Source organism: Lithobates pipiens, unplaced genomic scaffold, assembly GCF_037356315.1.
Source record: "Lithobates pipiens isolate NorthernLeopardFrog02 unplaced genomic scaffold, aLitPip1_a1.2 Scaffold_19, whole genome shotgun sequence".
NCBI classification, from domain to species: Eukaryota; Metazoa; Chordata; class Amphibia; order Anura; family Ranidae; genus Lithobates; species Lithobates pipiens.
The window spans coordinates 327,961,280-327,973,361 of NW_027507764.1; the positions used below are offsets into that span (position 1 = coordinate 327,961,280).

A 12,082-nucleotide genomic window follows, 5' to 3' on the forward strand; every position below is an offset into this window, starting at 1 on the left:
TCCTGGTGTGCTGAGAGGGAATTTAAAGCGCGGAGCAATGGTTTCGTCAATAAGGGTATAAAGGTCTTATAGTAAATAGCGGAAAAGCCATCTGGGCCCGGACTCTTGCCCGTTTTCAAAGATTTAATAGCCTGGATTAGTTCCGATTCCTCAATGGGTTTATCTAGTTCTGTAGCGTCGTCCACTGATAGGCCTGGCATGCCGCTGTTACGTAGATATTGGTCTATGATCGCACATCTCGGCCCATCCACCGTCGCCGGCTTGTGTGAGGGTGGAATGTTGTAAAGCTTAGAGTAAAACCTATGGAATTCCGCCGCAATGCCTTCCGTATCGTGTATTAGCCTGTTTTCCTTGTTTCTAATCTGGATAATGGTGTTAGAAGACCGTACGCCCCTCAAAGCTCGTGCCAAAAACTTGCCATTTTTGTTCCCGTGTTCAATCCTCGCCGAAAAAATAATATCCGTTTTTGACATGCCCTTTGACATGTCGGCAGCAATTGTCAGCAATGGCACCATCCTAATCGCTGTGATGCTGCATTTGTGGCGCCGCACAAATTTAAAAAAAAATGCTTCTGTACTATGTTCTGCGATTTCAGGCTGTGATTTGCATTGACATCTGTGCAGAAACATGCACAGATGTCTCTGAAATTGCGGCCGAAAGGGGGACTGACATGCGGGAGTGAAATTGTGCGAGTTCAGTTGAACTCGCACAGCTTCATTCCCACAGCTCAGTATGATCCTGGGCTAATACTCTAAAAATTAAATTAAAGACAATATCCTGTTAGCACCAGATGAAGCATTAGCCTAGGCCACGCCTGTACAGTCCACTAATAAAATGTACACAAAGGAAGAGAAAGGTGCACATTATGCGGTTTTGCTGTTTTACCTAAAAGTGTCTAGAGCTGGCAAGACCAGGCTAAAATCAGGAACCAATCCAAAAAAGGCTGCTTTTTGAAAGTTTACCTTTAAGGGTCAAGAAAATCCTTGTACAATAAACATTAGAATGGATTTAGATCCAAAAAGGTTTTAGAAAGAAACCAGCTATATACAAGGCTCAGCATTAGGGATGGGCTATCTGTTCGAGTCGAACATGAGTTTGACTCGAACAGTGGCTGTTCACCAGTTCGCCGAACAGCGAGCAATTTGGAGCCGCGGAACACCCTTTAAAAGTCTATGGGGGAAATCTAAAGTGCTCATTTTAAAGGTTAATATGCATGTTATTGTCATAAAACTCATTTATTCAGGGAAGCCTATCCCACACCCACCTAACTGTCCCAGAGCCACCCTCATCAAATCATTCTCTGCAGCTATTACCTTTTGTACCACCATCCCCTCCCTTTAGAATGTAAGCTCTACGAGCAGGGCCCTCCTATACCTTTTGTATTGTACTGTAATTGTGTTGTCCCTTCTATACATTGTAAATGGCTGTGTAAACTGTCGGCGCTATATAAATCGATAATAATAATAATAATAATAATAATAATAAAAAAAGTGTTTGGGGACCTGGGTCCTGCCCCAGGGGACATGTATCAATTCAAAAAAGTTTTAAAAACAGCCGTTTTTTCAGGAGCAGTGATTTTAATAATGCTTAGGCCTCATACACACGGACGTTATAAAAAATGGCCTGTTAAGCTAGTTACAATGTCTGGAAAAAATCAGCGCTAAAAACGCGATTTTATTAGCGTTTTGCTCTGGCGTCAATGCACATTCAACTGCGTTTGTAAGCGTTAACGCTAAGGAGAGTTTTTTTTTATTTTTTAAATATCCCATCACATTATAAACATTTTTACAGCTCAAAAACGCTGACGCTAAAAAACGTTGATATAGCTTTAATGCACGTTAGCGTCAAAACTGCTCTAACGCTGGAGCCTCTGAAGGTGCTGGTCCTTGGTTTATTTTGGAGCTTAAAAACGGCCATTCTTGTTACAGCTCAAAAACGCCATGGTGTGTATGAACCCATTGAATAACCTGAAGTTGCCTTCTTAAGCAGCAAAAAAAGCTCAAAAAAGCCACTGTAAAAACGTCCGTGTGTATGAGGCCTTAAAGTAAAAAAAATAAAAGTGTAATATTCCTGCGTGGCTTGGACAGGACACGGGATGGCTGCCTAAACAGAGAGCTCCCGCACCAAGAGGACGAAAAAGCACTTATCTAGAGGATCCAGACATGCACCAACCATGGGCAGGTCTAATAGGAGCACCTCGACCCCCCGCACTGTCAAAGACCCCGGGGCACAACTCGGGAACAACATCCCGGAGATGTTCCGCTCCCGTCCGGCAGGCCAGCCGCAGGCCTCACGGGACTCGCAGGCCGCACTTGCGTAGATACGCCGCAGACCAGGCATCGGAGACCCCTGCGGCACCTAGCCTCCTAGATCTCCAGAGGGACCTGCAGAACGTTGCCCTGGATATTAAACACACCCTGACATCTGCCATTGCTGATTTAAAGACGGACATACACGCTATGAATCACCGCCTGGCAGCAGTAGAAGATACTTCCCAGTTACAGGCAGCAGCCATCAGGCAAGTACAAAGATCCTATGATTTACAACTTCCCCACATATATGAGCTCCACCACCAAGTGGAAGATTTGGACAATAGGGGCCGCAGACACAACCTTAGACTGAGAGGACGGCACAGTGGTGTAGTGGTTAGCACTCTCACCTAGCAGTAAGAAGGGTCGCTGGTTCAAATCCCCACCACGACACTACCTGCCTGGAGTTTGCATGTTCTCCCTGTGCCTGCGTGGGTTTCCTCCGGGTACTCCGGTTTCCTCCCACAATCAAAAGACATGCAGGTAGGTTAATTGGCTTCTGTCCAAAATTGGCCCTAGTATATGAATGGGGACCTTGGATTGTGGGCACCTTGAGGGTAGGGACCAATGTGAGTGTGCAATGTACAGGGATAGGGTCTATTGTAGACACCTCACTCAGGTTGAACTGGATGGACTGGTGTCTTTATTCAACCATACTAACTATGAAACTAGGGGTTCCGGAGGGTGTAGATGCGGCCACCATGCCACAAACAGTTTGTGCTATTTATAACAACCTGCTAGATCGGCCTGCTGACACCCCAATTGAGATGGAGCGTATCCACCGTGCGCTGAGACCCCCCCCCCACCCACTTCCCCCTTAAGGAGGAAATCCTCAGGAAGGCGAGAGAACGGGGACATATTTTATTTAATGGGTCAGAAGTTAAACTTTTCCAGGATCTCTCACAAATAACTAGGGATGCACCGAATGGGTTTTTTGGTGCCGAAACCGATACCGAAAATGAAAAATGCACTAGGCCGAAAACCGAAACCGATACCGAAACAGCACCGATACCGAAAATGACTGTTTTTAAAAAATATTTTTGTACAGGAGGTGGTCAGAGACTGGGGACATGGTACAGGAGGTGGTCAGAGACTGGGGACATGGTACAGGAGGTGGTCAAAGACTGGGGACACGGTACAGGAGGTGGTCAGAGACTGGGGACACGGTACAGGAGGTGGTCAGAGACTGGGGACACGGTACAGGAGGTGGTCAGAGACTGGGGACACGGTACAGGAGGTGGTCAGAGACTGGGGGACACGGTACAGGAGGTGATCAGAGACTGGGGACACGGTACAGGAGGTGGTCAGAGACTGGGGACACGGTACAGGAGATGGTCGGAGACTGGGGACACGGTACAGGAGATGGTCGGAGACTGGGGACGCGGTACAGGAGATGGTCAGAGACAGAGGACGTGGTACAGGAGGCATCCCCCATTGCAGGCCAGTGTCCCCCATTGCATCCAGTGTCCCCCATTGCAGGCCAGTGTCCCCCATTGCAGGCCAGTGTCCCCCATTGCAGGCCAGTGTCCCCCATTGCATCCAGTGTCCCCCATTGCATCCAGTGTGTCCCTTTTGCATCCAGTGTGTCCCCTTGTGTCCCCTTTTGCGGCCAGTGTGTCCCCTTGTGTCCCCTTTTGCGGCCAGTGTGTCCCCTTTTGCATCCAGTGTGTCCCCTTGTGTCCCCCTTTGCGGCCAGTGTGTCCCCCTTTGCGGCCAGTGTGTCCCCCTTTGCGGCCAGTGTGTCCCCCTTTGCGGCCAGTGTGTCCCCCTTTGCGGCCAGTGTGTCCCCCTTTGCGGCCAGTGTGTCCCCCTTTGCGGCCAGTGTGTCCCCCTTTGCAGCCTGTGTGTCCCCCTTTGCAGCCTGTGTGTCCCCCTTTGCAGCCTGTGTGTCCCCCTTTGCAGCCTGTGTGTCCCCCTTTGCAGCCTGTGCAGGGAAGAGAGCCGCCTCCGCCGCCTGTTTGATCACAGCGCCGGGAACATCACAGCTTTCATTTCAATAGCTGTGTGTTCCCGACCGCGTTCCGTCACACGCAGCCCCTCCCCCTTGTCCGGGCACTTTGATAGACAGATCATCCGTCCAATCCTGCGGATGATCTGTCTATCTAAGTGCCCGGACAAGGGGGAGGGGCTGCGTGTGACGGCGCACATCGGGGAACACACAGCTATTGAAATGAAAGCTGTGATGTTCCCGGTGCTGTGATCAAACAAGCGGCGGAGGCGGCTCTCCTGCGTTATACAACCCCCATGATGGGCGTCACCAGGGCGGGGGGCGGAACCCCGCCACCACCCAGGCAACGCCCCATTTTCGGCTCCATTATCGGCCGTTTTTCTCTTTCGGCAAATTGCCGAAAAGGGCATTTTCGGACGATATGTTTCGGCGGCCGAAATTTCAGTGCATCACTACAAATAACTCTGCAGAACAGGCGCACGCTGCACCCCCTGCTGGACATACTGCGAACACGCAACATCCAGTATAGGTGGAAGTTCCCATTTTGTCTTTCAGCCACCTCCAGAGGATGCACCGCATTGCTCAGGACCCCAGAGGACTTACCTATGTTTTGCGAACAGCTAGACATACCGCTGGTGGATATTCCAGAGTGGTGTGCCTTTTACTTTCCTACTGAGCCGTGGAAATCCGTGGCCCTCAATGCATCACCTAAGAGCCAGCGACCAAGCTCCAGATGCCACAGATTGGACCACACCTCCCCTGGAGACCGCCAGTCCAGAAGAGATCTCTCCTCTTGCAGCGCAAACCTTGCTGACACCCCAAGATGGGACTGCCAGGATGTCTAGTCCATCTTGACACTTTTTTCTTTCTTCACGTTCCCGCATGAAGACAACGCCATAGTCTACCAGTTCCACACCATCAGACACCTGATTTGGGTGCTGTCTCTTTTCCCCCCTCCCCCCCCCTTTTTTTTTTAGTTTTTTTTGTTCTTTGCCCATTTTTGCCCCCCCCCCCCTTTTTTTTTTTTTTTTCTCTTTCTTGGCATTTTGTTTCTCTCTCCAACCTGCTCTAGGCACGAAGAGCCGATGACTCTCAACACCTTGCAAGGATGGCTTTCCTGGAAGACTCCTCCGAAGCACCCACTCTAGACGTCCTAATCTACTTGGATCCAGGTACTGTGACCGCTCATGCACCTGCCTGGTCACAGGCTAAGGACTTATAATAGGATCCTATCACCCTAACGGGTCTGTGCCACCACCCACTCTGCTCTCAGGACTGTCCCAGTAACAGTAATCATAGACCCCTCTATCCGCATTCCTCCCCCCCTCCCCAACTCCCCCCCTCTCCCCCCCTTTTTTTTTTGTGGTACTGTATAGCTGTCGTGTTACTCTTCAGAAGATAAGTCTAACAAATATGTTACCGTTATGTTAGGTTACTTGTTCACGCTTTGTTTCTCTCCTCATGTTTATGGGGCCTGAAACAGGCGTATATTATGTTATTTATGCTTTGAGTATTTTTGCTTCTTTATGTTTATTTTCATATTGCAATTGAGTCTCAACATTGGAAACTTACATGTGATTCCTACACTGCCGCACACCACATGCCCACAAGACAGCCTCCCTCCAACCTTTTGTATTCAGTGAACCCTCGCCTCCCGCTTTGGAGTGCCTGCTCGATCTCTATACCAGTTCGGGCTAATTTTATACATAGCGGGTGAAAGTTGGGCCCTGCATCCTACATTGCAGGCTAGTCCCCATACTAATGCATATTATTGAGTACTACCCTGTACAGTACGCACATTCCTCTGTCACATCTGTTTGCTATACTCGTCCTCCTCGGTGCTACTTCTCCTGACCCTCCCCAAGCTCACTGACTCCACACAGCTGGTCACATTGACCCGAGCTGACAGCCCGGCTCACCCCATTAGGTGGATAGGCACGCCTACGACCACCTCGGGTACAAATCCCTGTCAGAAATCTACTTGGATTCCTGAGTACTTTCTCCCCCTTCCCTCTTCCCTCTCCCCTTTCTTGCCCTCTTTTCTATTCTCTGTTTTTACCCCCCCTTCCCTCTCCCCCCCCACTCCCTTTTCTGCTCCTCTTCCCCCCCTTCACAAGCGGGGCTGCTCCTCTTCCTATTCCCCCACTGCCGGGATATAAAGTCAATCCTTAAAATTTTTATAGTATAATTATAGTATAATTACTTCTCCTCACGGTCATACTCCCAAGACCTTACAGTTCAGCACAATGCGGAAAGTCTCAAACGCGCAGACACAGCTCTCACTGGAATGCCTCTCTCTCAACGTGAAAGGCTTAAACCTTCCGGAAAAAAGATCACAAGTTCTCTCGGCCCTGTCTAAACATAAAGCTCACTTCATCATGTTACAGGAAACCCACTTTCATTCGGATGCGATCCCTAGACTGACGAACCAAATATACAAGCGTGCGTTTCACTCCACCAACCCAGCCTCCAAGACTAAGGGGGTATCTATCCTTATTTCCAAATTCGCCGACTTCCAACTGACTGACTCCTTGAGTGACCAGGATGGTAGATATATCTTTATCAAGGGCACAATCTACAGCACATAAACGCCAGAATCCGCCTATATTTTCAGGAAAATACCTCCCCTGACGTTTCACCTGTCTCACTCACTTTTGAGGGGGGAGCTTATCTCCATGGCTGCAAAGGCTAAAAGACAACACCAAGAAAGGATCGCGTCCCTTATTAATACAATCAAGAGACTTAAAACGGCACATAAGCAATCGGCCTTGCAAGCCACACTGCAAGACCTCTTATACGCCCGTTCTTCTTTGATAGATGAATTGGGAAAACGCACCAGACGTAGATATGTCCTTCAACAAAAAGTGTTCTATGAACACGGCAATAAAAGTGGGAGGCTGTTGGCCCACACGATTTAAACAGCCAAAACCTCGTCCTTAATTCACACTCTCCGAGACAGCCAGGGTTCACTCCTCTCTAAAAACGAAGACATAGCAGCACACTTTGAAAAATTCTACTCTGCATTTTATAATCTACCAAATGACAACGTAGGGCCCCCTGACGCACCTGACCGACTTTCACAAATAAGAGACTTCTTAGCCCAATATAGCCCCAACCCAATCACCCCGCAACAAACCGCGACCTTAGACCAACCACTCTCCCTCGAGGAATTGTCCCTCGCCATAAAACAAATGAAGCTGGGCAAAAGCCCGGGTCCTGATGGCTTCCCCCTTACCTACTACAAGAGTTTCTCTGACATTACTCTCTCCTCACCTACTGACAACTCTGAACTCCCTCGCGAACCCCTCTACCCCTGCAGGGGATATGCTAGGAGCCCATATAGCGGTCATCCCCAAAGAGGGTAAAGACCCTTCTCAGGTCTCCAACTACAGGCCCATCTCTCTAATGAACGTAGATATCAAGCTCTATGCAAAGATGATCGCAAATAGACTCTCACCTCTTATCCCTGGCCTCGTCTCTCCCGACCAGGTAGGCTTTGTTCCGGGGAGAGAGGCCAGGGACAATACTATTCGGACTCTAAATATCCAACACTGGCTTACTACAAGCGAGACCGAGGGATTCCTTCTTTCACTTGACGCAGAGAAGGCGTTTGACAGGGTGGCCTGGGACTATATGCGGGAGGTATTGAGGGCTATTGGCCTTCCCTCCTGTATGCTTGCCTATATCAACGCTCTGTATACCAACCCTTCCGCAAGGGTGAAAGCCAACGGCCTCCTGTCAAACGCCTTCCCTATAAGTAACGGCACTCGGCAAGGATGCCCACTTTCCCCCCTGATATTTGTCTTAACATTAGAACCTCTCCTCAACAGAATACGAGCCAACACAGACATCCAAGGGATCTTTATTAAATGCAGGAAATACAAAGTAGCCGCATTCACGGATGATATTTTACTAACACTACAGTCGCCTCGGACATCTTTGCCTAACCTCTTAAAAGACATTAAGAGGGGGGTGTGGCTTGGACGGGACCCGAGATGGCTGCCTAAACAGGGAGCTCCCGCACCGAGAGGACGAAAACGGCTCTTTACTAGAGGATCCAGACACGCACCAACCATGGGCAGGTCTAATAGGAGCACCTCGACCCCCCGCACTGTTAAGGACCCCGGGGCGCAACTTGGGAACAACATCTCAGAGATGTTCCGCTCCCGCCCGGCAGGCCAACACGCGGAGATGCAGGCCTCACAGGCCTCCCGAGACTCGCAGGCCGCATCCCCGGACTCGCGTAGATACGCCGCGGACCGGACGTCGGAGAGCCCCGCGGCGCCTAGCCTCCTGGATCTCCAGAGGGACCTGCAGAACGTCGCGCTGGATATTAAACATACCCTGACATCTGCCATTGCTGAATTGAAGACGGACATACACGCTATGAATCACTGCCTGGCAGCAGTAGAAGATACTTCCCAGTTATAGGCTGCAGCTATCAGGCAAGTACAAAGATCTTTTGATTTACAACTTCCCCACATATATGAGATCCACCGCCAAGTGGAAGATTTGGACAATAGGGGCCGCAGACACAACCTTAGACTGAGAGGGGTTCCGGAGGGTGTAGATGCAGCCGCCATGCCACAAACAGTCTGTGCCATTTTTAACAACCTGCTGACACCTCAATTGAGATGGAGCGTATCCACCGCGCGCTGAGACCCCCCCCCCCCCCCGAGACTCCGAACCCCCTAGAGACATTATCTGCTGTATTGTCAACTTCCCTCTTAAGGAAGAAATCCTCAGGAAGGCGAGAGAACGGGGACGTATTTTATTTAACGGCTCAGAAGTAAAACTTTTCCAGGATCTCTCACAAATAACTCTGCAGAACAGGCGCACGCTGCGCCCCCTACTGGACATACTGCGAACATGCAATATCCAGTATAGGTGGAAGTTCCCGTTTTGTCTTTCACCTACCTCCAGAGGACGCACCGCATTGCTCAGGACCCCGGAGGACTTACCTATGTTTTGCGAACAGCTAGACATACCGCTGGTTGATATTCTGGAGTAGTGTGCCTTTTACTTTCCTACTGAGCCGTGGAAATCAGTGGCCCTTAACGCATCGCCTAAGAGCCAGCGACCAAGCTCCAGACGCCGCAGATTGGACCCCACCTCCCCTGGAGCCCGCCAGTCCAGAAGAGACCTCTCCTCACGCAGCGCAAACCTTGCTGACACCCCAAGACGAGATCGCCAGAATGACTAGCCCGCCTTGACACTTTTTTTCTCTTTTTCACGTTCCCGCCTGAGGACGTGTGATGATGATGTCTTAGCACAGCAATTCTTTCACAAAGGACGACTAAGATCCTATGACGCACTTAAATCTATCTCACTCATGAAAGAGTTTACCTTTTGGACCTATAGACAATTAATGCATTTCTTTACTTCCAAGAACCACACCGACGTTTGGACAAGACGACTCACCCCATTCGAATCTCTTCATTCCCAAACCACGCCACAAAGACACCTAATATCCCAGGTCTATTCTATCCTCCAAGACGAATCCCGCACCCCTCAGACTGATCCCCCTAAAGCATCCTGGGGTAGGGACCTGCAAATGTCATTCACAGACGAGGCCTGGGGTACTATTGCCACGTATGCACATACGGGATCAATGAATGTAGCCATTCAAGAAAACGGCTACAAGATTATCACAAAGTGGTACAGGACACCATCCCGCTTACATAAATTCTCTCCCTTAATCCCAAATATATGTTGGAGGTGTAATAAAGAAGAGGGCTCTATGCTCCACATATGGTGGGAATGCACCATGCTACAACCATAGCACAAGTCACCACATACACCCTAGATTTTAATGCTGCTCAGTATCTCCTCCATCACACTTCTCTGACCAAACGGTCATATCACAAATCCCTGGCCATGCACATGGTAAATGCGGCTAGACTATGCATTCCTGCGCTTTGGCGCTCCAATAAGACCCCAACTATTAGAGACTGGCTGACAAGGATCGCTAAAATTGAGGAGATAGAGGAACTGATCTATACCTCTCAGGACCGCATGCAGAAATTCTCCACCACGTGGGCCTGCTGGACGCATTTTAAGTCCACGGAAAGATACAAATCTTACTTTCCACATTGACAGTTATAACTATAAGCCACCAGAGATGGACCCTGAATGGGCCTGAACATTGTAGCGGGGCTGGGAGGAGGAGCGGCCCCCCATACTCCCCTTACTCCCTGTACTCTATCCCTTCCCCCCTACCCCTACACCGATGCCCCTCTATGGTCCCCCCTATGGACCTCCTTGCTCCCTCCTTCCCCCCTGTCTTCCCCTCCCTTTCCCACTTTTACCCCTTTCTTTCAACTCCCCATAGGTATACTCCATTTCATTAACACACTACCCGACAAGAATGCCCCTCACCCCGTGAAGTAATGATACCGGGAGGCACGCCACATCTCATAAACCTATATGCAAGTTTCATGATCCCTTCGAGTCCACGAGAGGACCTAGCATAGATGGTCCCCGTGGTCATTGTCTACTCTTGCTTAAACTTGCCGCCACTAGACTGGAACCTCCCGGAAGCACGTACTTGTTGGTAGTAAATACACTAAATCTATCTGTTTATTAGTTACTTCTGCTTAGTATATTGTGTACTCCCTCTCTTCATGTCTAGTAATTTGATTGTTTTGTTTCTATGTGATCTGTCATTGTACCGCACAGTAATTGATGCTCCCTTTCTGTACTCGTTTGCTATGACATGTATGTGATTACTTTATCTATGAATAAAAAAATTTTGTGGAAAAAAAAGACATTAAGAATTTTGGATTTCTATCCAATCTCAAAGTAAATTATTCCAAATCCCACGCCCTCAACATTTCTCTACCCCCACAGGAAGTATCTCACTGCCAAGACTCTTTTCCCTTTCAGTGGAAGAGAGAAGCGATCACCTACCTTGGCATTCAAATCACCAAGGAAACGGTGGGTCTTTACGCCCACAACTTCCCGACGGCTCTAGCTAGAATCCAAACAGACATGAAAAATTGGGCCAACCTTAATGTATCATGGTTTGGCCAATCTGCCTTAATAAAACTGATAATCCTCCCACGCATTTTGTACCTCCTGCAGACAATCCCAATCCATATACCCCCATCTTTCTTTCTGTCATACAAGAAGCTATGCACAACGTTTATTTGTTTATATTAAATACTCTCGCCTGACGCGCCCTAAAACCAAGGGTGGCATTGCCCTACCTGATCTTTACCATTATTACCTAGCATGCCATCTGACGAGACTGATGGATTGGAAAGCTCATTGGAAGGGGAAGACCTGGGTGGCCTTGGAAAGCTCCTTCTCGGGTTACCCCTTATACACTCTCCCCTGGCTCTCGACGACACACTGGTCCCACTCCGTCAAGACCCACCCGCTCATTCACACCTCCTTGCTAGCCTTCAAGAAAGCGGTGGCCTCTCACCATATATCCTCATACCTAGGCCCACTGACCCCCCTGAGGGGGAACCCTGACTTCTCTGCCGGGGAGTCGCCCACATTTCTCACACAAGAATGGCCACATGATGATGTCTTAGCACAGCAATTCTTTCATAAAGGACGACTAAGATCCTATGAAGCACTCAAATCTATCTCACACACGAAGGAGTTTCCCTTTTGGACCTATGGACAACTAAGGCATTTCTTTACTTCCAAGAACCAAACCGACATTTGGACAAGATGACTCACCCATTCGAATCTCTCCATTCCCAGACCACACCACAAAGACACCTCATATCCCTGATCTATTCTATCCTCCAAGACGAAGCCCACACCCCTCAGACAGATCCCTCAAGAGCATCATGGGGTAGGGACCTGCAAA

At 49.2% G+C, this 12,082-nt stretch overlaps 1 protein-coding gene across 1 annotated transcript in view; it reads right to left on the minus strand.

The window, feature by feature from the left end:
* DROSHA (drosha ribonuclease III) overlaps positions 1-12,082 on the minus strand; it is a 579,282-nt gene that overhangs the window by 441,919 nt on the left and 125,281 nt on the right. The window lies entirely within an intron of this gene.